Source organism: Euprymna scolopes, chromosome 46 (assembly GCF_053919585.1).
Source record: "Euprymna scolopes isolate OS-2025 chromosome 46, ASM5391958v1, whole genome shotgun sequence".
Lineage (NCBI taxonomy): Eukaryota > Metazoa > Mollusca > Cephalopoda > Sepiida > Sepiolidae > Euprymna > Euprymna scolopes.
Genome location: NC_136527.1, coordinates 38,727,409 through 38,749,706, shown reverse-complemented (window position 1 = coordinate 38,749,706; position 22,298 = coordinate 38,727,409). Strand labels below are relative to the sequence as shown.

General features: G+C 34.5%; 1 long non-coding RNA gene across 1 annotated transcript; it reads right to left on the bottom strand.

Moving 5' to 3' along the window:
* Window positions 1-4,984: 4,984 nt before the first annotated feature.
* Window positions 4,985-17,989, bottom strand: LOC145270691 (uncharacterized). The gene is made up of 2 exons (XR_013865516.1): window positions 17,389-17,989; window positions 4,985-7,755 (listed from the first exon to the last, which is right to left on the bottom strand). It is a non-coding gene; the product is annotated as an uncharacterized LOC145270691 (long non-coding RNA).
* Window positions 17,990-22,298: the final 4,309 nt, after the last annotated feature.

The following is a 22,298-nucleotide window of genomic DNA, read 5'->3' as shown; positions in this document are numbered from 1 at the left end:
ATATTCAGTTTATTATAAAGAGCATAAAATTTCACATTGAACCTGAAAATATCGTAAACATTGAACCATTAGAAAATTTTCGATAGATTTTTAAAGTTTAAAAATTGAAAACAATTAACTCGTAAAATTCAATTAATTTCATTACGCAGAAAAAATGTCTTTTAGTTAAAAATTTAAAAAATGGCTTTAGTTAAAAATGAAGATTTTTTAGTTAATAATGAAGACAACGAAAGGAAGTCTAATTTTAACATTTCATAAACAACTTTATTTGTTATTTTCCTTAGTTGGGTTTATCAGAAGAGTACAAGAGAAAAAGGTATGAGTAAGGGAGTTCAGTGTTCATACGCGCTTGTATTATAGTAGTGAAGAGTTCGTTGATAGAGAGAAAAGTGTTCCATGTATTTAAAGATAGAATTAATATATTGCCGGCGTGTTGAGGGAGACAATAGTTCAGTGTTCGTGCGCGCACGTGTTTATAGCTAGTAGTCGTTGGAACAAAAGAGAAAGAAAAAGCAAAGTCTTCAGTGTGTTGACGTGGGTGAATACGAGTTGTATTGATGTATGTTCTTTAGCGTGATAAAGAATGTTCCTTTCAGGGTACCACATGTGGAAACAAATAGTAGTTAGAAGAGAAGCATAGCTCGTTGTAGTCGCGTCCTGCCTGGGGCAGTAGCCCCAGGTGAAGTCTGCTCCCAAGCAGGGCAAGGATCAAAGAGAGTTAATGGTTTCAGGTTTCGCCGTTTATATATTCTGTCGTCACGTGATAGAGAGCTGACTTATGATTGGACAAGCCAGGAGGAAATGAATTTCAAACCTCGAACGTGTGAGATGCAGTCTCTGCCTATTGGAGCGGGTGTTGGCTGCTACAGGCTGCATGAGCGCGCGCATGAACTTTGTGAACACTTTTTTTAATAAAAAATAATATTTCTATTATTTTTTAAACTTTAATGGTTCATTTTGGAAATATATTCCATGAAGAAATAAAACAACCCACTTTAAAAAGAGAAATTACGAGTTTTTTTTATATTTTATTCGCAGTTTTGTGTTAAGAGTGTCAAAAATCCCCCCCACATTCTGACATACTTAGTGTAGAGCGAAATATAAATTGAATACGATTAAAAAATAATAATTAGAAAATCGAAACAAGTAATTTTATTAAGAGAAGAAACATTCCTAACTAAAAAAAAAAACAAATAATTCTTTTTTGGCACGCAAGCAGGCCAAAAAATAGGCCACACGCCAAATTTCATTCCGTCATCGAATAACTTTCTACAGAAAAAAAGCTTATTTTTACACAAGTTTACAAAACAAAAGTCAGTTTCGTTTAAGAAAAAATAAAACCAACTTCGTACCCGGTGCATAATTTTTATTTTTTTTCTTTGTTTAATAATAAACGTGTTTTTCATATATGCTTATTCTCTAGGTAAATGTCTAAACATTCTTCTAAAAATAAACTTTATTTAATTATATATATATATATAAACAATAATTCGGTGGTACACCACACAGAGATTTATCAAAAAAAATATTTTTGTTTTACAATCGAAAACATCGACTTCAACTCCGTTGTTGGAATTAAAAAAATAATAAACGCAGTTTTTTTAGATATAATTTTATGTTTATTCGCTAGATAAAAATGTAAAAATAACTTTTTCCTGTGGAAATTTGTTTTATGACGGAATGAAATTTGGCGTTGGCATACATTTGGCAAGCTGATGAGGTAACAAGAATTACCAAAAATTAACTCGGATTAAAGATCAGTAATTATTTTTTAATAATAATACAGAAAAATATTTTTTTCGTTTTTATCAAGTGAATAAACATAAAATTATATGGAAAAATCATGTTTATTATTTTTTAAATCCAAAAATGGAGCTGAAGTCGATGTTTTCGCTTGTAAAAAAAAATAATTTTTTGATAAATCTCTGCGTGGCGTACCGCTGAATAATTTTTAAGCTAATAAACATAAAAATATATTTGAAAATCTAGTTAATTATTAAAAAAAAGAATTATGCAATGGGAATGAAGATCGCTTCTTTTTTCTTAAACAAAACTGACTTTGTTTGATAAATGTGTTTTTGGCGTACTGCTGAATAATGTTTTCTTAAGAATAAAATTGAATAACGTTTATTTTTACAAGAATGTTTATGAAATTTGGCACGTGGCGTACTTTTTGATGTGCCAAAAACGATTTACCCATTATAGGTAGGAATTTATCTGTAGCAGTTATATTCTAATGGAATTTGTCTTCTCACTTTGATCAAATTCCTTTCTTCTGTTATATCTCCATGGACACATGTTTCGTCATCTCTTAAGTCTCATGTTTGGTTAAACGTACATAGATTAAATAATGAAACTTCAATTCTTGGTACATATCGCTCTACCGGTTAAGCGATTGAAACTGCTGGTGACAGTGAAACTTGAATGAAGCTCATCATCTTATTCTCTTTCACACGACTTAATGAGACACGTGTTATGGATGTAGCAATTACAGAGAACTATTTTCGCTAGTAAATTAATACCCCCCTCTGAGTTCTTCGACCACAGGTGACCTATCAGCTTACAGGCTCATTGATTCATCTATTTCCTAAAAAGACTTGAGGGAACGTCAGTCAGTCAGGTCTGGACCTTCAGCCAAGCAAAACCTCTCCTCTTTCGTCCCCTGCCCACCAGACATCTTGATCTAGCATTGACGGTCTCCATTGAAAACAACTAATAATAACTGAGGACAACACAGGAAATGTACTGACTGACCGATAACGACCTCAAAAAGAACATTCTTCCTTTATCTCCGTTTGACATTCAAGTTTCTGCTGCCATTTTGCGTTGTGTTACCTTCCTAAAAATGGTGACCCGATGAATACACACTTTTTGAAAACATAAAAGAACTCGTAGAACAAGCCTTCTTTGAAACATTCAAAAATAAATGAAGACCACACAAAAGATCGTAAGAAAACTTCTCAGCTTCACACACATAAAATATTTAATATCTTTCGCAACAGATACAGAACTCTTCCCTCTTTTTTACCAACAAAAAAGAAAAAAGCAACAGATACATTTCCAGTGGAACAATAACACCACGTGTGCACAAACACGATGGCATGCTCGTGTTTGTGTGTGCGAAGAAAAAATCCTTTTTCATGATAACTTATAAATATTTCGTTTCGAAAATAGAAAAAGGTGACATTCTAAACATTTTTAAGTGATTATTTTTTTTTAATTATCAAACTCGGAGGTGTGAGAATATTCCTCCATTCAAGACACATTCAAATTCTAATCGTCGCAGAGAAACGAAACACAAAAGAGAATTATTCCTATAAAAAACTTATATAATTTTTTTTCTTCTTCTTTGACCAAAACTTATCTCGCTTCACTTAAGAGCACACACACTCACACACACGCACGCACACACACACACATTGCGTCCGCACTTTTACCACTGGCCTACCTTTTAAAAGTATATTTTTCTATTTTATTTTAATTTTTTTATTCACCTCTTATTAAGTATTTCCGCTATTATTTTTGTCTCTGGCTAAATATGTTCCTTGTTCCTCCACGTGGTCCCACAACAATGTTCTTTTTACATTTTCTTACCCTTGATTTTTTGTCTCTTGTTGATTTATATATATATATATATATATATATATATATATAAAATAGTTGCTGTGAACCTTCATAATAATGCCACAGCCTAACATCTTGTCTCCACTTATATAGGCAATCCAACCACTCGTGAATATAGCTATTTTAAAAGCCATTGAGAGTTACACTCACGAGGTGAAAAAAAACTTGGCAAGCTGGAGCCGTAGTTGAACAGGCGCCAACTCCAGACTAACTCCTTATCTTCAAGCCACTCAAACCGAAACTGTGGCCTTATCACAGTTGATATGGCTAATCACTTTATTATTGTTGATTTTTTTCGATATCCTGATGCTGCAACAGTAAATAATAATGCCACAGTCTAATTTTTAATATAAGTAGAACACCGAAAAATGACACAGTTATTATTTTTTCTAGATAAGAACATCACAGAATTACACATTTCTCGCATGTTTTACATAAAACATCAAGCTGCATCTTCTTGAATTGCTTTCCTTTCAAAATCAAATTTTTGGCTTCAAGAGGTGAACATCGGATGGTGCAAGGTGATGCAAAGTGCATGGGAAAGGATTTCATATATGTATGTGCTTCTGATTTCAAACGATGTGTGTTGTGGATCAGAGTGATATCTTGCAGTGGGGATATTTCCTGATCTGGTCTTGGCTCTTGATTTTGATAACTTTCATATATTTTTTCTGAAAATTCAAGCGTAATAAGCTCCTATAAATTGTGGATACAGGTTTAAGACACACAGACTGAATACTTCTTCGGTACATTATTGTAATCAATGTGGTTTTGCTTTTGGAAAGTTGTCGGCAACCCATGAATGCATCAGATAGTTTCTAGAGACCTTACACTAGTCATGTTCTTTTCGTCGATCTTGCAAATAGTTAAGCCTCGATCTTCAAAAATGGTTGCCACGAAATTGCTGACAGTTGCCTCATCCATGACAGATGGATGGCAACCAAATCTAGGTGCTGCTGTTACAGATTTCATGACATATTGGAATTCACAATGGCAACGTTTTAAAAGAATATGTGAAATTTCTTTTAAATTCATCAGGAGATTCCTGTGGTGAGCGTGATTTCAAATAAGACAACTGATTACTGCATTACACTTGACAGGCTCCATTTCATACTTAACTAATTTCAAACACTTGGAAATCAAAAACAACAATTCGTTCAGAGTTGAAATTTACCACATGAGGATATAAATCATTGCATATGCAAAATTTCTACTAGATCAGACAAACGGAAGTAGGTCAGGGTCATTACTTATTGAACGTCAATCGTATTTAAAAAATCTTTCACAATAAACATATATATATTTGAAAATAACAATGATAAAAGGCTAACACATGAATTAGATATTTAAACATGAAAACTCAAGATAAAATAGTCGTTTTATTGAAATATATTCAATTTAAAAATAAAAGTAAAAACTGTTAAGACATGACCTCAGCTCTTTTGGATGGTTTTGAAGATTTACATGAGAATAAAAACTTTGTTTTAAAAAGAAAATTATTAACATAATTAAAGTATCATATTCGTTTCTCACGTTTTTTCTTGAAAGAATGAAAGTTTCTTTACACAAGTTTGGTTTTCTAGGAATTGTGTGTAAATATTTCTAAAGATTTTTTATTAAACCAGTTAGTATCTTTCATACATTTCTCTCTTTTGTTTCAATTTTGATCAGTCGAAATTCTCAGAAATCAATGGGCTCCCTACATGAAGGTCGCATTTAACTCTCTCTATATATGTTATAGAGGAAAAAACTACGAACTGACTAACTACCCTGATGAAGATATTTTTAGCGAAATATTGGACTTACAACACCAACAAAAGGACATAAAAATGATATTATCATTTTCTTGACACCTAAAGTTTTCTAAACATTCAAATTTCTATTCAAAACAAGTGTCTTCAAATAGTGTGCAACTATTTTCTTATTTAATATTCCTGCTCGAAACTGGCGCAAACGCACACGTCAAAAACGTCAGCTCGTACTTTTCAATTTCTTCTCCAGGATTACTTCCTCTATATCAACAAAATGAAGAAAAAAAACACTACGAACTGACTAACTACCCTGATGTAGCCATTTTTCGTGAAATATTGGACTTACAACACAAACAAAAGGTAATAAAAATGACTTTATCATTTTCGGGACACCTAAAGTTTTCAAAATACTCACATTTCTATTGCTTGTATTTATTTTACACTTGGTTCACTCGGCATATTGGCCAGATATTTTAAAATCCTATGACATGATATGATTTATACATTCGTAAGATTCCAATTTCTTTTTATGTCGTACATAAGTCATTGATATTTTGTTATTTTCTCCCTCTCTGCTCTGTTAAGGCCAGCATCATTAGAAATGATTACTTCAACTAGGCTTGCCATATTCTCCTTCTTGTCCCATATCACAATGTCACGCTTAATAGCCACATTTTCTAGGTATGTAGCTGTAGGAAGTTCATAGTAATAGTGAAGGGTGTATGACTTATTTCCAACTGTTTCATGTTTGCATGTCCTTAGGATTTGCTACTGCATTGAATATTCAGGTTTTTACAGTTTTTCTAGTGGGGATATTTTTCTCCCGTATATGCATTCATGTGAATCAAAAGAGTTGACTTCTGTGCACAAGTAGAACCTCATACTTCACAATAATGTGGTTTGTCTCCCATATGTGTTTTCATATGACGCAACAAATGCGACTTCTGTGCAAAAGAAGAACCACATACTTCACAAGAATGTGGTTTGTCTCCCGTATGTGTTTTCATATGATTCAACAAATTTGACTTCCATGCAAAAGAAGAACCACATACTTCACAAGAATGTGGTTTATCTCCTGTATGTATTTTTATATGACTCACCAACTGTGATTTCCGTAGAAAAGAAAAACCACATACTTCACAAGAATATGGTTTCTCTCCTGTATGTGTTTTTATATGACGCAACAAACTTGACTTCTCTGAAAAAAAGGAACCACAGACTTCACAAGAATGTGGTTTGTCTCCCGTATGCGTTTTCATATGACTCAACAAACTTGACTTCTGTGCAAAAGAAGAACCACATACTTCACAAGAATGTGGTTTCTCTCCTGTATGCGTTTTTATATGACACAACAAACGTGACTTATATAGAAAAGAAGAACCACATACTTCACACAAATGTGGGTTGTCTCCTGTATGTGTTTTCATATGACACAACAAATTTGACTTATGTGCAAAAGAAGAACCACATACTTCACAAGAATGCGGTTTCTCTCCCGTGTGGGTTTTCATATGACACAACAAACTTGACTGATGTGTAAAAGAAGAACCACATACTTCACAAGAATGTGGTTTGTCTCCTGTATGTGCTTTCATATGACGCAAAAAATGCGACTTCTGTGTAAAAGAGGAACTACATACTTCACAAGAATGTGGTTTGTCTCCCGTATGTGTTTTAATATGGTTAGTCAAAGTTGACTTCCGTGCAAAAGAATAACCACATATTTCACAAGAATGTGGTTTGACTCCTGTATGTATTTGGATATGACGCAAAAGATTCGACTTATCTGCAAAAGAAGAACCACAGACTTGACAAAAATGTGGTTTGTTTCCAGTATGCGTGTTCATATGAGTCAACAAATTTGACTTCTGTGCAAATAGAGAGCCACATACTTTGCAAGAATGTGGTTTCTCTCCTGTATGTGTTTTCATATGACACAACAAATTTGACTTCTGTGCAAAAGAAGAACCACACACTTCACAAGAATGTTGTTTTTCTCCCGTATGTGTCTTCATATGAATCAACAAATGTGACTTCCGTGTAAAAGAAGAACCACATACTTCACAAGAATGTGGTTTCTCTCCCGTATGTGTGTTCATATGACGCAACAAATGTGACTTCCGTGTAAAAGAACCACATACTTCACAATAATATGGTTTATCTCCCGTATGTCTGTTTATATGACTCAACAAATTTGACTTCCGTGTAAAAGAAAAACCACAAACTTTACAAAAATGCGATTTGTCTCCCATGTTTGCTATGTAATGCAATGATAGTAACTTGTAACTTTAGAACATTCATATGAAGAATAATTTTAAATCACCAATGAGGTAAGTTCCTTCTCGTCCATTTATTAATTTCTTTTCATTTTTTGCAAATTCTGGAAATATAAAATAAATTTTAAAAAATTATATTTCATGTGGTTAACTTGAATTATGTTGATTTTTATTAAAAATATCCAAAACATCTTTTATTAATGAAATTCAAAAAAAGAAAATTAGTATAGTTTTATGCAATACTGGTCAGTCAACAAAATGAATGTGTTTCTATGTTCAAATATTTAATTAAAAAGAATTACGTTTCTTCATTTTAGAGATGAAGATTGATTATTCATATTATTTTGATTCTTCAGACTATTGTTCTTATCTTCAGTGTCATTTTCACAACGTTTCTGTTACCTCCGATCTTATTCAGGTCTATTTTGTGAAACCTTGGAACCTTTTTCTTGAACTAAGAAATATGTAGAAAATTTTGAATGAAACCCTTTACTTAGTAAGTCATTTAACATATGCATGTATAAAGTTGGCTGTTGAAAAAGTGAGGGAAGAGAAAGAAATTTTTATTACTTTCTCATGGTTTCAGGGGAAGTTTTTGTGGAGTGGAAACCAGAAACCATTTTGATTATTTTGGACATGTCAGAAAATGATCAGCTTCTTCTCATTCTAATGATGCTTTTTAGCATTTTTTTTTCAAAAATAGAAAGAGTCTGCATTGCACAAGTGAAGGTTAAATGCTCACCAGTATCACACGAACATCATACGTTATTGGGTTTTGATTTAATTAGGAAACAAGAGGCAGGTAAGGACATCTTTAGATTTAAAGATGCAGATGAAGAATGGTAAATCGTCTAAAATGGAACCAAAACCATTTATGGTGATGACTCATGTATTCCATGCCAAACGAGAAATATAAACGAGTAAAAACCTTGAATGCAGGGGTACAATCTGCTTCCTTTTCCTTTTGCAAAACTGGCAATGGATATTTCTGGCCCCTACCTTACATAGTGATGTTCTTTGATATGTATAGTGGTTGGCCGGAGGTTTTTGCAATCCCTTACAAGAAGGCTGAAACAGTGGTTCATCTGCTGTTGGATTAAATTTTCCTCAGATTCGGGGCACCACTCTAGTTGTTAAGAGACAGTGGGCCCAAAAATGTTAACAAATCGATGAAGAAGGCATTGTAGGACCTCAACATGTGAGCACATCATTTTATCACCCCAAAGTAACGGCTGCTCTGAGTTGGATAGTGGCAGACATCAGTTTGGGCGGATCACAGAGAAAACCGTAGATAACGTGCACCTAAGCTTAATATAAAGCAAGTTCCTCAACATGACACGTTTAAAGTCAACTCAAGTATAACTCGAGTATGTTTTCAAATATACTGACTCTCAAACCCTGCAAAATCCGACAATCAAGTCTTCCTCATTCATACGAGCTGATCTGAGTTGGCTAAGAATATCAATAAAATATCGCATAGAAATTGGCCCATTTTAACAGTGATCATATCACACTAGGACTGACCACCAATACCTATAATGGGTGTCAGTTTTAACGTTTTGTAAAAGTAGTCATGTATTTTAATTAGAACCGAAGAGAATTAGTCAATTTGTATTTTTGATTGCATATTCTTAATTTTCTTTCCTTCTCTTGTTCTTCCTTTTTGAAGAAAGCCATTTAACCTATGCAGAAAGTTGGCTGTGAACAGAGCGAGGAAAGATAAAGAATTTTTGTTAGTTTCTCATGATTTTAGGGGAACTTTTTTTGTTGGGAGGAAACTAGAAACCATTTTGATGATTTTGGACATGTCAAAAAATCATCAGCTTCTTCTCATGCTAATCCGAGAAATGATGCCAATGACGAGAAATGATGCCTTTTTAGTGACGTTTTTGAGGGTGCTAAAAACGAATATATACTCCAAAAATGGTGCAGAGAAATAGTTTTTATGATATGAAAAATTTACTATTTCAAAAAGTGAGAGATCAAATTTAAATACAAATTAAACCTAGAATGAGCACCTACTTCATGGCCATGTAGAGAGGGGGTCATTTTTTGCCTTTATTTTTTTGGCAAAAAGTATTTTTTGTTTTTTATTTTGATTTCCTCTTTCAATAAGGATACGAGGACATTAAAGAACAAAAATAAAGTATCATCTGTATACAGACACGTATCATTCCTTATGTTATCATTGATGTCCATTTGTGTATGTGTAAGTGAGCACATATATTTGTCACAAACAACTAGTTTTCCAAATATTAAAGAATGTAATTACTTATGTTATCGGTGGTAGCCAATTCTATATGTGCAAGTTAATACTTAATTGGCCACCACTGATAACAAACAATTACATTGATCAATATCCAGATACTTACTCGTTTGCAGCAAATTTAAATGTGATATTCGTTTTCAGCATACCTGAAAACTTATCGAAGTTGTAATGTTAAAGGTGATTGTTAAGGTGGAAAATAAATAACAATTAACAATTTCAGGTTAACAAAAAAAAATAAAACCAATTATCACCATGTGGCCAGAAAGTGGGTGATCATTTTACATTAAATTTATATAGAAATATGATCCCGACTTTTTGAAAAAATGAAAACTAATTCTCTTTGCAAGTTTTAAAGCATATATAAAATAATAATCCGCTGAAAAAACAAAACAAAAGACAAATTTTATACTTAAACCTTGTGAAATAGTTAAAAAACATTTGAAATTTATAATTTTTTTGTAAGCAATAAAGAAGTTATTTTTATGTTTAAGTCAGTATTGAAAACAAAAACATTTGTTGGAAAAAAAGGTCATATAATTAAGAGTAGCTAACCTGAAGTGAGGTTGCGAAAAAAATACAATCTTCTTCGCGACCTTCTTCTCAGGTCTTGTAACCACAGTAACCTACTAAAAATAATGATGACTCCAGTATTCCTATAAGGAACCTCAAATTCGACACGAGAAGTTGGTAGATTGGCCATGTTCTCAGGCAGCACCGGCCTAGAATTGTATCTTTTACACCTTGTGCAGGAATTCAGGGCATTTTTGACTGCCTGCCTCCCTTGAGGCACCCAGTATCCTCGACATCTCAATTCCGTTAAGGTCGATCCTGTACCCAGATGGGAACATTTATGATGGCAGTCTAATATTACAAGTCGGGTCAGGTGATGATTCTTGCCCAGCAACAAGGGATTCTTAACTTCATAAGAAAACTGAGAAGACCTGTCCAGCCGTCCATGCGAGCGGATTAACCCTTCCTCATCCAGAAAAAGATCTAGTGCTCGAACACGATTAGGTGCAGGCTTTACCATAGGATTCCGCAGGTAATTCAATTCAGCCATAAATTCCTGCTGTTGAGAACATTTTATTAAGTAAATTGCGGCTTTCTTGTTGTAGTTGTCTTCCCTTTTCCTCATCAAGCCGATGAATCGGAAGACTAAAGAAGTTACCCTCAACAAACGGGTAAACGTAGAGAACCGCTGCATGGAGATCACCGAAGCACACTCCTCATCTACAATTGCAGCAAAATTTGTTGATGAACGAACAATCTGCTGGCCCCTATCATCAAGACAGGGCAACTCCTGCTCCGGCCAAGTCAAGACCCCATCGTGCAACCAAGAAGGGCCATGGTACCAAAAGTCAAAGTTGTCTCGGAACTTCCTTATCGTTAATCCACGAGTGATCAAGTCAGCCGGGTTTTCGGTGGTAGAAACATACCTAAAGGTCGGCCTGTTGCCGTAATTCGTTTCCAAATCCAAGCTCATTAGCAGCACATCCTTTAACCTGTTTCTAGCAAAGATGCTTTTACTCGTCATCGTTTCTGATAAAATCCATGACAGTACTACTTGTGCATCTGTTACCACACACAACCTAGAAGGGCGGACACCCTTGCATCCTACCAAGGTAGTGGGCAAACACTTCAGAGCAAGAAATACCGCCATTAGTTCTAAAGTTGGTAATGTCTTATCCTTCACTGGAGCCACTCGTGCTTTGGCAAAGATCAATGCAGAATTTTTGTCCTGAACATAGTAGGCTGCAAATCCATATGCTTCTTTAGAAGCGTCACAAAACAGGTATAACTCTCCAGTTCGGTTCCCGTCATGGGCCTGTCTGCAGAAATGCATGTCACTCAATTTAGATAAGTCTTCTGCTAGGTTCCTCCAACAAGACTGAAACTCTGGAGAGACTTCCTCATCCCATTGCACGCCTCGCTTCCATAATTCTCCCACCAAAATCCTACTCCTTATAGTCACAGGCAGGCAAAGAGATAAGGGATCAAATACCTTTGCCGATTCCGAAAGGATTTACCTCTTAGTAGATTCACTCGGATCACACTTAACAGGAGCAGTGCGGAGCTTTTCTGAAATAGGATCATACCGGTACCCGAGCACCATCTCCCATCCGGCCTCATGAGTACTCAATGTACCATCTTTCCTCATCTCCTCCCTAAGGCTGTCGCAGTTTGAGTTACAGGACTGCACCACAAATCCACCTTCCTGCAACCGCCTCCTAACCTGCGAATACAGCCTTACAAGCTTTGCTGGGTCAGACTCAGTAACCACCAGGTTGTCGACATAGAATTGGTTCTCCATCGCAACTCGACATTCATCAAAGGGATATTGGGCTGCATGAAACTTCAAGATACTTCCCAATATAAAGGGACTCGAGGTGAACCCGAAAATCAACGTGGCATAGCGGAAACATCGAAGGCGATCACCATCCTTCACAAAAAACAGAACCTGTTCTTGTCTGTCTCCAGTGCAAGGCGAACCATCAAGAAAGCTTTCCTGATGTCTGCAATCAAGACAAACTTATTCGATCTAAAAGACATCAACAGGTCCAACATATCTCCTGTCATATTCACACCAGAGTATGCAGCCTACTATGTTCAGGACAACAATTCTGCATTGATCTTTGCCAAAGCACGAGTGGCTCCAGTGAAGGATAAGACATTACCAACTTTAGCACCTGTTAGTCCCCCTGCAGGGTCACGCCAACTTAGTTTTTTTTATGAAGATATATATATATATATATATATATATATATATATATATATATATATATATATATATAAAATGCACTTTTCTTTTTTTTTTCTTTTGTTGGGAGAGTGTGGTGAATAATACATAGCTTACCTGAGTGTAGCTGCCGGAGGTGAGGATGGTCTTCCAACAATCAAGAATAACAATAGCCTTGTGGTTATTTATGCTAATAGAGTAAGGTAAATTGTTATAAAAACCTTCCTCCTTTGTGAAGAGTCATCATTATTTTTAGTAGAGAAAAAAGTGTCCACCTCACCAAAGGGAAGCAAACCAGCAGGAACAGAGAAAGCCCGACCCCCCAAACAAGGCACCAACTGTAAGGGGTCCAAATGTTGCACCAGATCCAGACCCATAATTCCACTTATAGCCACCGCATCAGTGCCAGATTCAAATTGCCCAGCCAGAGAACATCCAGTTCGCTTGAACTTCTCCAACAGCAAATGCCAATTTTTTAGATATAAGAATAGGTCCAATGAGTGGGAAACCAGTACCGGAAAGTGCCCCACATGACCAGACCCCAAGTCCACATCCAATTTCACCTCTCTGTATACTTGCTCACATTCTCCGAGAAGTGTAGTCAGCCTCAAATGACAATTCAAACCGTCAGAACTCAAGGAACCCAAGGAGTGCAAGACATCACCAGGCAAATACGTTCTGCCACTGCCAGTATCCAATAGGCAGTTTACAGAGATGGTTCTTCCTCCTCGACCGAAGGTAACACAAATCAGAGGAGGTAGTTTACTCGAGTAACCAGAAGGAGCCTGACAATCTGAATCTATGCGGAAAGAAACATCTCTGGTTGTAGTGGCTCTAGATTTTGAAACGGTTACCCGAGAATTGTTTCGATGGATATCCGAAGAACCAGGCAACCCGCCGCCTTTAATTAGCAAGCGTTTAATAGCCTCACTAGTGTCTCGCATTAAAACTGACAGAGAAGGAATTCTAGAGCCACATAACTGAATAAGCTCTCCCTTCAATGCTCTCGGAAATTTCAAAAAAAGTATTTTGGCCATTAATTGGGCCCCTGCAGAACCATCCTCAGAGAAATCACAATCGAGAGAGCTGGCCAGTTCTTCCAGAATGGAAGCTGTTCTGCAGATGAAACTACCAAGATCCTCATAAGAACTTCCCCCCTTGAGGGAGAAATCAATAATATCTTGGAATATCTTATCAATGATGTCACTCACATCTAAATATTCTCGTTTTAATACTGCCAGTGCTTGCTGATAATTTGTATTGATGCAACTTAAGTGATTAATCAGCAGCAGAGGTCTCCCAGACAGAGAGCATTTTAAAAAGTTTAACTTTTCTGCGTCATTTGCCATGCCTGCTGCACAGTTTTCAAATCGAGATAAGAAATTGTAAAAACTCATTCTATCGTTTTCCATTTCACGACCACTGAACGTTGGTCCAGTGATTTGAACTTGAGGAAGTCTAACAGTGAATGATGAATTAGCTCTATCCGTAGAAGGTCCAGGCGTATATGGAAGGGAAGGTCGCTCCGAATAGCCACTAGCCTCTGGAGGATGTAACAAGAGTAAGAGATCTTCTAATTCCTTCCGTAAATTCAGCTGGTAACTTAGCCAATCGGACTCCATAAGCTCTCTTTTCTCTTCAGAGACACAGGAAAGTTGCAACTTGCAGATGGAGATTTCAACTTCGTTGATATATTCCAAAATTTCCCTGTGGAATACAGAAAATACAGCAGGAGTGATCTTTGTGCCACGGGACAAACGAAGCCTACCCTTGATTTTCATCTTCAGAATGGAAATCTGGTTACGGTGTCGCTCCCTGTAATCTGCCACAGTTGAAGTATCAGAGGTCTCCATATCCTTGTACGGGTAATCGAACAATTTCCAGAGTTGTCACTAATTGCTGTTACTAATGACTCAAAGTTCTGTAAGAAATTGTGTTGAACTAGTGTATTTTTTTCACAAATTGTTGGAAAAAAAAGTCATATAATTAAGAGTAGCTAACCTGAAGTGAGGTTGCGAAAAAAATACAATCTTCTTCGCGACCTTCTTCTCAGGTCTTGTAACCACAGTAACATAAAAAAAATAATGATGACTCTTCACAAAGGAGGAAGGTTTTTATAACAATTTACCTTACTCTATTAGCATAAATAACCACAAGGCTATTGTTCTTCTTGATTGTTGGAAGACCATCCTCACCTCCGGCAGCTACACTCAGGTAAGCTATGTATTATTCACCACACATTCGACAGCGAAAAATTTTCAACAATAAATCTACATTTTCATTAGGATTATTCGCTTAGTAAATGTAGTTATTTCCCTTACATTTTTAACGTATTCTGCAAATGCGCAAAAATCGATACTAAATTCATGTAGTAATACTTACGTTTTTGTTTTATAATCTGCTTTCGATTAACTTTATCTGTTTTATAAGGGAAACGATTTTTCAAATGTGATTGACTTTACAAGCTCAACTTAACATTCAAGATGACGAACGGAAGAGAAAGTTTGCAGAAAACAAAATTGAAGAAAAATAAAAAAATAAATCATTTCAAAATAGAGCCGATCTATTTGGTGAATATCACGGATAAAATTAATATTATTTTATTTAACATTTTAATATTTACATGAGAGATAACATATTACAAGTTTTACTTTTATTAATTCTATAATTAGTTGCATGGTACGTACAATTTAATGGCGGAAACTGATAGGTGAACATCGTTTAAAAAGCCGGCTTATCATATTTTTATAGACATTTTTATTTTTTTATCGTCTTTGAAAGATTAAAGTCGAAACTTAATTTCTGTATTAGAAAAAATTACACATGAAATAAGTTTATAATGAAAAATGTTTTCACGACAGCTTCAAAGATAAGTAATAAAGTAAAGTTTAAGATATGGAATAAAAAAAAAAGATAGCTTTATTAGCCGCTCATCTCAAAGCGAGAGTTTAGTGACAGATCTAGCTTCACACAACCAAAACAAGACACAACATATTTGGGTGTCATCAGCTACAATCGAAACCAAAATCAAAACGGTAACATCCAAAGCTGGTGACGTTACCACTGTACAAACGTAACACGCATATGAACTGATTAAAAATAAACTAAGATGAATGCACAAGATGTATTACGATTTTTTTTTAAATTCTGACCTCATAGAACTCATAGAAGTGATGCTAATTTGTAAAAACTGACCGTGGAGTCACTAACTTCTACATGTGTGACTCTGTGTTTTCCCATTCATAATTGGGATCTATCAATTTTTAAGACCGAGGTTGCAGGAATCTCTTGAAGTCAAAAGTAGGACCGTTAAAGGTAAATTTAACGAAATCGATTAATAGAAGGTTTCCACCAAGGTAATCCTCACATACATAAAATAAAAATATAAAAATAACTCCAGAAAATAACGACACTTGAAATAGAACTCGAAATCAATGTATTCATGCCAAATAACAACATTTACATGTTAGAAATATTAATTCAAATCGCTCCAACATAAATGTTTCTTGTAACGAGTGTTCATTATACAGGCTTAGTTAAATGAGGATCTCGTAAGAATAGCATGAAGTTTAAGATTACTGATTTTTATGAATAGAGTGTCACACGTTGCTTGAAATGAATGTGACTATTTTCTGAGAGAAAAACGGTCATTAAACCATGTAACCGAATGTGTTGTGATTTTTGTTTTATTATCCAAACCACATTAAATAATTTTTAAATTACATTATTTTTGGAAAATATTGAATGAAAACTACTTATTGTAAAGTTTCTGAAATATTAAATGTATTTTTTATGAACAGAGTGTTACACTATGAGAGAAACACGGTTATTAAACTATGTAATCGAAATTTCTGTGATAATTTTTATCATTAAAACCACATTAAATATTTTTTAATATAATTTTTTGTGAAAATATTCAATGAATACTGCTTATCGTAATGTTCCTGAAATAATAAAAGTATTTTTTAATTCTTAACATCTCCAATGCATTATTTTTATATAAAAAAAGCAAACAGAAATTCATGTGTTATTTTTAATTTGCGATTTTAGTCATCATATCGGTGTCACTGGACACATGTATCCATAAAAATAAAACTTAGTTTTTAAAGAAAAGGAAATAATAAAATTCATTCAGTAATTGATATTTTAAAGTTTATTATCCATTTTTATATTAAATTAAATGAAATGACAAAAACAATAAATAAACCTTTAAAATATAAATTCAAGATGACGAACGGAAGAGCAAGTTCGCAGAAAACAAAAATAGTTTGAAGTTTATTATCCATTTTCATATAAGTTAAATGAAATGACAAAAAAAAAAAAAAAATACACCACGATAAAATATTTAGTTTAAAATACAAATAACGATTTACTAAACGACGTTTTATTTACTGGATATTTTTTCAGCATTCACCGGAAGTTATTTTCTTCCCTAGTAAGTTCGATTTTTTATTTTTAATCCTTTTAATTAACACACGCATACTGAGAGTAGATATTGTAAAACTGAATTAAATAATAAAAAAATAAATAAAAATCAAGAAGTTATAAAGACTTAATGGTGAGTAGTATGCGTAAGGAAATGAACAACACAACTAGAAGTAAGGGGGTCGGACATATGAGTAAAGATAATAAACAAAATTCGTAGTTAAGATGAAATAATATTAAAAAAAAAATAACGTTAAAAGTATTTTAAAAAGTGTCTTTAAGAAGGAGATATATAATGTTTCTTACCGGAGATGACTAAAAACGGCGAAGGACAACAGAAGATAAAGGACAGAGACATGTGAGACTAGAAAGGGAACTGACTCTGGAATGAAACACCGGTCAACCTGCCGGTTTCGATTCAGAAGAAACTCTAAAAGAAAAATGTCCGGCCAAGGGAGATAACTGTTAAAGGGACATAATACATGCAAAACAGACAACTATTTTAAAAAGAAAACTTTTATAATTATTGTAATTTTTTTATATTTTAAAACAAATATGTTGTTTTTTAATCCAAAAGAAGTTTAATAGTTTTTCTTGGCACTTAACTCTACTGTTTTGTTAAGTAAACTACTTTTAATTTATTCGATTTCGAAATTTATTTTCACTTAAAATTATTTTTTGTATTTATGATTATATGTGTGTGTGTGTGTGTGTGTGTGTGTGTGTGTGTACATATGTATACTTCTAAATTCTACACTAAGTACAACCATTTGTCCCATATAACTAATTACTGTAAACGAAAAAAAAAAAACCAACTCAATCTTCCTCTACCTCTCCCAGATACGGTAAAAAAAAAAAAAAAAAAAAAAAAAAAACTGAAAGGAACAAAACAAACAAACAAACCAATAAACATTGTTGATAACACAAAGAGAAAAGATAAGAATCGAGAAGTTATAAAAGGCTGCACGGGGAGTCGTATGTGTAAGGAAATGAACAACACAGCTAGAAGTAAGGGGGTCGGACATGTGGGTAAAGAAAATAAACAAAGTTCGTAGTTAAGATGAAATAATATATATAAAAAAAATAATAACGTTGTCGAGTCAGAGGAAACTCTAAAAGAAAAAATGTCCGGCCAAGGGAGATAACTGTTAAAGGGACATAATGCATGGAAAATAGGCAAATTAAAGAAACTTTTATAATTATTGTAATTTATTTATTTTAAAAAAAGAAACAAGTTTGTTTTTAATTGAAAAACGGTTTAAAAGTTAAACTTTGTCAAGTAAACTACTTTTAATTTATTCGATTTCGAAATTTATTTTCACTTAAAAATATCCGTGTATTTATGTTTATATATTAGGTACGAGCAAAATGGGCGGACACAGATAAAGGGACCTAGTTTTGAAAGCCGATTTATCATCATTTTTTGTAGGTTTCCGACTACTTTTTGATTGTATTTAAAAGTGTAGAGACTAAAATTAATTTCCAAAAGAAAAACAATATATTTGTACACGTGAAAAAAAGAAAAGTTATGATTTTTTTTTTCACGGCGATCGTCAGCTAAATTTTGAAGTTAAATATATTCATTGTAAAAATCCTTTAACAGATAATTATTAGTTTTCTGTGTTTATTTAAAAGATAAATAGTAAATTAAATCCCAAGATATTGAATTAAATATAAAAAAAACAAAGAAATTGTTTGTGCAAAAAAAAAAAAACAAAAAAAACCAATTAGCCCTCAAAAAGCAAGTAATTTTATCGTCCGCCGAAAAAACGCAATAAATAAAGCTTTATAAACACGATTATACGAAGGTCTAAAATTACAGGCAATCGAAACGCTGTTTCAAAATGAAGTCATGATAGTAAAAGGAGGTGGGGGTGTCAGGTTTCTTTTTTTAACCCAGACGTGCATCCGTATATTCCTATTCTGAACGTTTGTATCAATTTTTATCATTTTTTAATTTAATTATTTTTATGTTTTTGTTTTTAAATTATTTTTTTTAATTATTGTTCGAGATGACATAATAATTATGTTACGCTGAAAGTTTCACAGTCTTGCGAAAAAGGAAATTATTAAAATATTGCACATAAAAATCATGCGAAATCTGTAATTAAAAAAAAGTAGAAATATTTTTGCTATTATATATATATATATATATATATATATATATATATATATATATATATATATATATATTGTGAAAATATTAAATAAACAATGCTTAATTCACTGATGATATCGGTAGTTCAAGACATTCATTTTTCTTCGAATTATAATGAATTCATTTATACGGACTTTTTTCGTAATGTTCCTGTAAATTTTTATTAATTTAAAAAAGTAAAACTATTTTGCTATTACAATTTTTTGTGTGAAAATATTAAATAAACAATGCTTAATTCAATGATAATATCGGTAGTACGAGAAATTCATTTTCTTCGAGTTTGTGCCAGTTGGCACAGTTTAATATTCAAATTTAAAATTGTTAAATACAATTTAGGCGCGCAGTGCAATTGATTGTTTCGGCGCGTTAAAAAAAATAAAAAAATGACACCCACACAAATTCCGGCGTGACCTTTATATACCAAAGGTGCGGACCTAGTTGAAAGCACCCCATGTGATGTCTTCCGTTCAATGGAATTCCTCCTAGGACACATTTTAAAACTGATTTTCTAGAGCTCGTTTGGAGCCGATCAAATCGAATATAAACATGCACAAACACAAAATCTATCTCTTTAGTCTCTTAGCCTTTCGAGCATTCTTTCGTCTCTTTAAACTCTTCCGACTCATTCAACGCTTTCTCATTAGGACTTACCACGCGTGCAATCATCAATTATTTCATTTCCACTGCTCCGCGCATTAATACTCTCTTTTAACAGACGAACATTAATATTGTCTCTGTTACATATTTGAACATTCAAAGAACACAAAAAAAGAGACTCTCCATCTTTCATATGAACTCAAAAAAAGGAACTCTGAAATATTGAGAACTATGTTTTAACTTGTTATTGTTTGTTATTTCTATTCCGGAAATACACCTCCGTTTGTGTTGCACATAGGATTTCTTATTTTTATTTTTATTATTTGTGGAGGAAGTCAGTTCCCAAAAAAAGGCCAGGCGACCCCCCCCCAACGGAATCTTATAAGCTATTAAACAACCATGACTCAGCAGCAAAAGCGACAATTTTTCTTCGACCACAGTTTAAAGCTCCGCGTCATCGGAAAAGGTCAATTGACAGTTTAAAGGCTTTGAAATCACTTTCGAGCGAAGAAAACAAACATGGAACCTTCCTGTGTTGAAAAACCTCTGGCAACGTAAACGGTAAATATACCAGCATTTAATCCTACCAACATAAAGACCTGGTTTATCCAAATCCAGGCCCTTTTCGTCGCAAATCGGATAACGTCTCAACGAACTAAATACTGTTAATTGGTGGAAAAACTCCCGGCAGACGTCGTTGAAAAGGTGGCGGATTTATTGGAGAATGGTCCAGAAGACAACCCATATAACGAACTTAAGGAGGCCATCTTACGACGGACAGGCTTTTCAAACGAAACAAGGTTATGCAATCTTTTCACCCAAGTAGAATTGGGAGATCGCACTCCGTCACAACTTTTGCGATACATGCGTACATTGCTAGGGGACAACAAAATGTCCGAAAATATAATGAGAAGTCTGCGGCTGGATAAACTTCCAGACACAACAGTACAAATTCTAGCACCACAACGGAAGAAACAAATATTGAAAAACTCGCCGATATGGCAGATCGAATCCATGAAAATCTGAGGCACCGCAAAGTAAACTCAGCACAAGCACAGCAGAAACAGACGTGCGACGACGATATATCGGGACTAAAAATGACGGTCGAAAATCTCACTCGACAAGTGCAGGAATTAAGGCAAATAAACCATCGTTACTCATTTAATAAACGATCGGACTACCGAAAACGAAGTCTTAGTAGAGGTCAAGCAACACACGGGAACGAGCGAACGAAATCTGTTTTTACCACAAAAAATTCGGCACACAAGCTCAGCGTTGCACTTATCCTTGTTCTTTTAAAAACAAGAATCAGGGAAACGATTATTCCGGCCAGTAGAGACGACGACTGTCGCTGGATTTTCCACTAAAGGTCGTCTATTTTTTATTTGTGATAATAATCATGGATTTAACTTCTTAATAGACACTGGAGCTGAAATCAGCGTGATACCACCTCTACGTAAACAAAAAGCTATTCCACAGCCTTACTACCTCCAAGCAGCTAATGGCACACAAATACCGACATACGGTGAAAAATATTTAGACGTCAATCTCGGCCTGCGCCGCACATTTCCGTGGATTTTTACCATAGCCAACGTGACGACACCAATAATAGGAGCAGATTTCCTAGCACGGTTTAATCTATTGGTAGACATGACTAGTCGCACACTGACTGATAACCAAACAAAAATCGTAATTAAAGGTATCACCACAAGATACCAGTCTACTGGGATTAGTTCTGCCTTACCTGAAGAGATACATTCGTCGGCTGTTTCAAAAATACCCACAACTTACTCAGCCATTCAAAGTCACGGATAATATTAAACATAATGCAAAGCATTATATTAAAACGAATAGACAACCCGTCTACACCACCCCCAGATGTCTGAAGCCGGATAAGTACAAGATCGCAAAAGACGAATTTCAACGCATGTTGCAACAAGGAATTATCCGACCTTCCAAAAGTGCGTGGTCATCTCCTCTACACATGGTACAGAAAGCAGACGCGACAACATGGCGTCCATGCGGCGATTTCAGGAGATTAAATGCACAAACTGTACCGGATAGATACCCTATCCCACACATTCACGATTTTGCAATCGGACTGCAAAATGCCACGATATTTTCCAAACTGGATTTAGTAAAAGCGTATTACCAAATACCGGTGGCGGATGAAGATATCCACAAAACAGCACTGACCACACCATTTGGACTTTACGAATTCGTCAGAATGCCATTCGGACTTAGGAACGCTTGTCAAACCTTCCAAAGGTTAATAGCCGAGGTTTTTAGGGACCTTCCATTCGTAGTCGCTTACGTGGACGATGTCCTAATTGCTAGTAGAAACCTCGACGAACATAAACAACACTTGGAACAAGTTTTTCAAAAACTGTCCCATTACGGTTTAAAAATAAACTTGGACAAATGTATTTTCAGTCAGCAAGAAGTAAACTTCCTTGGACAT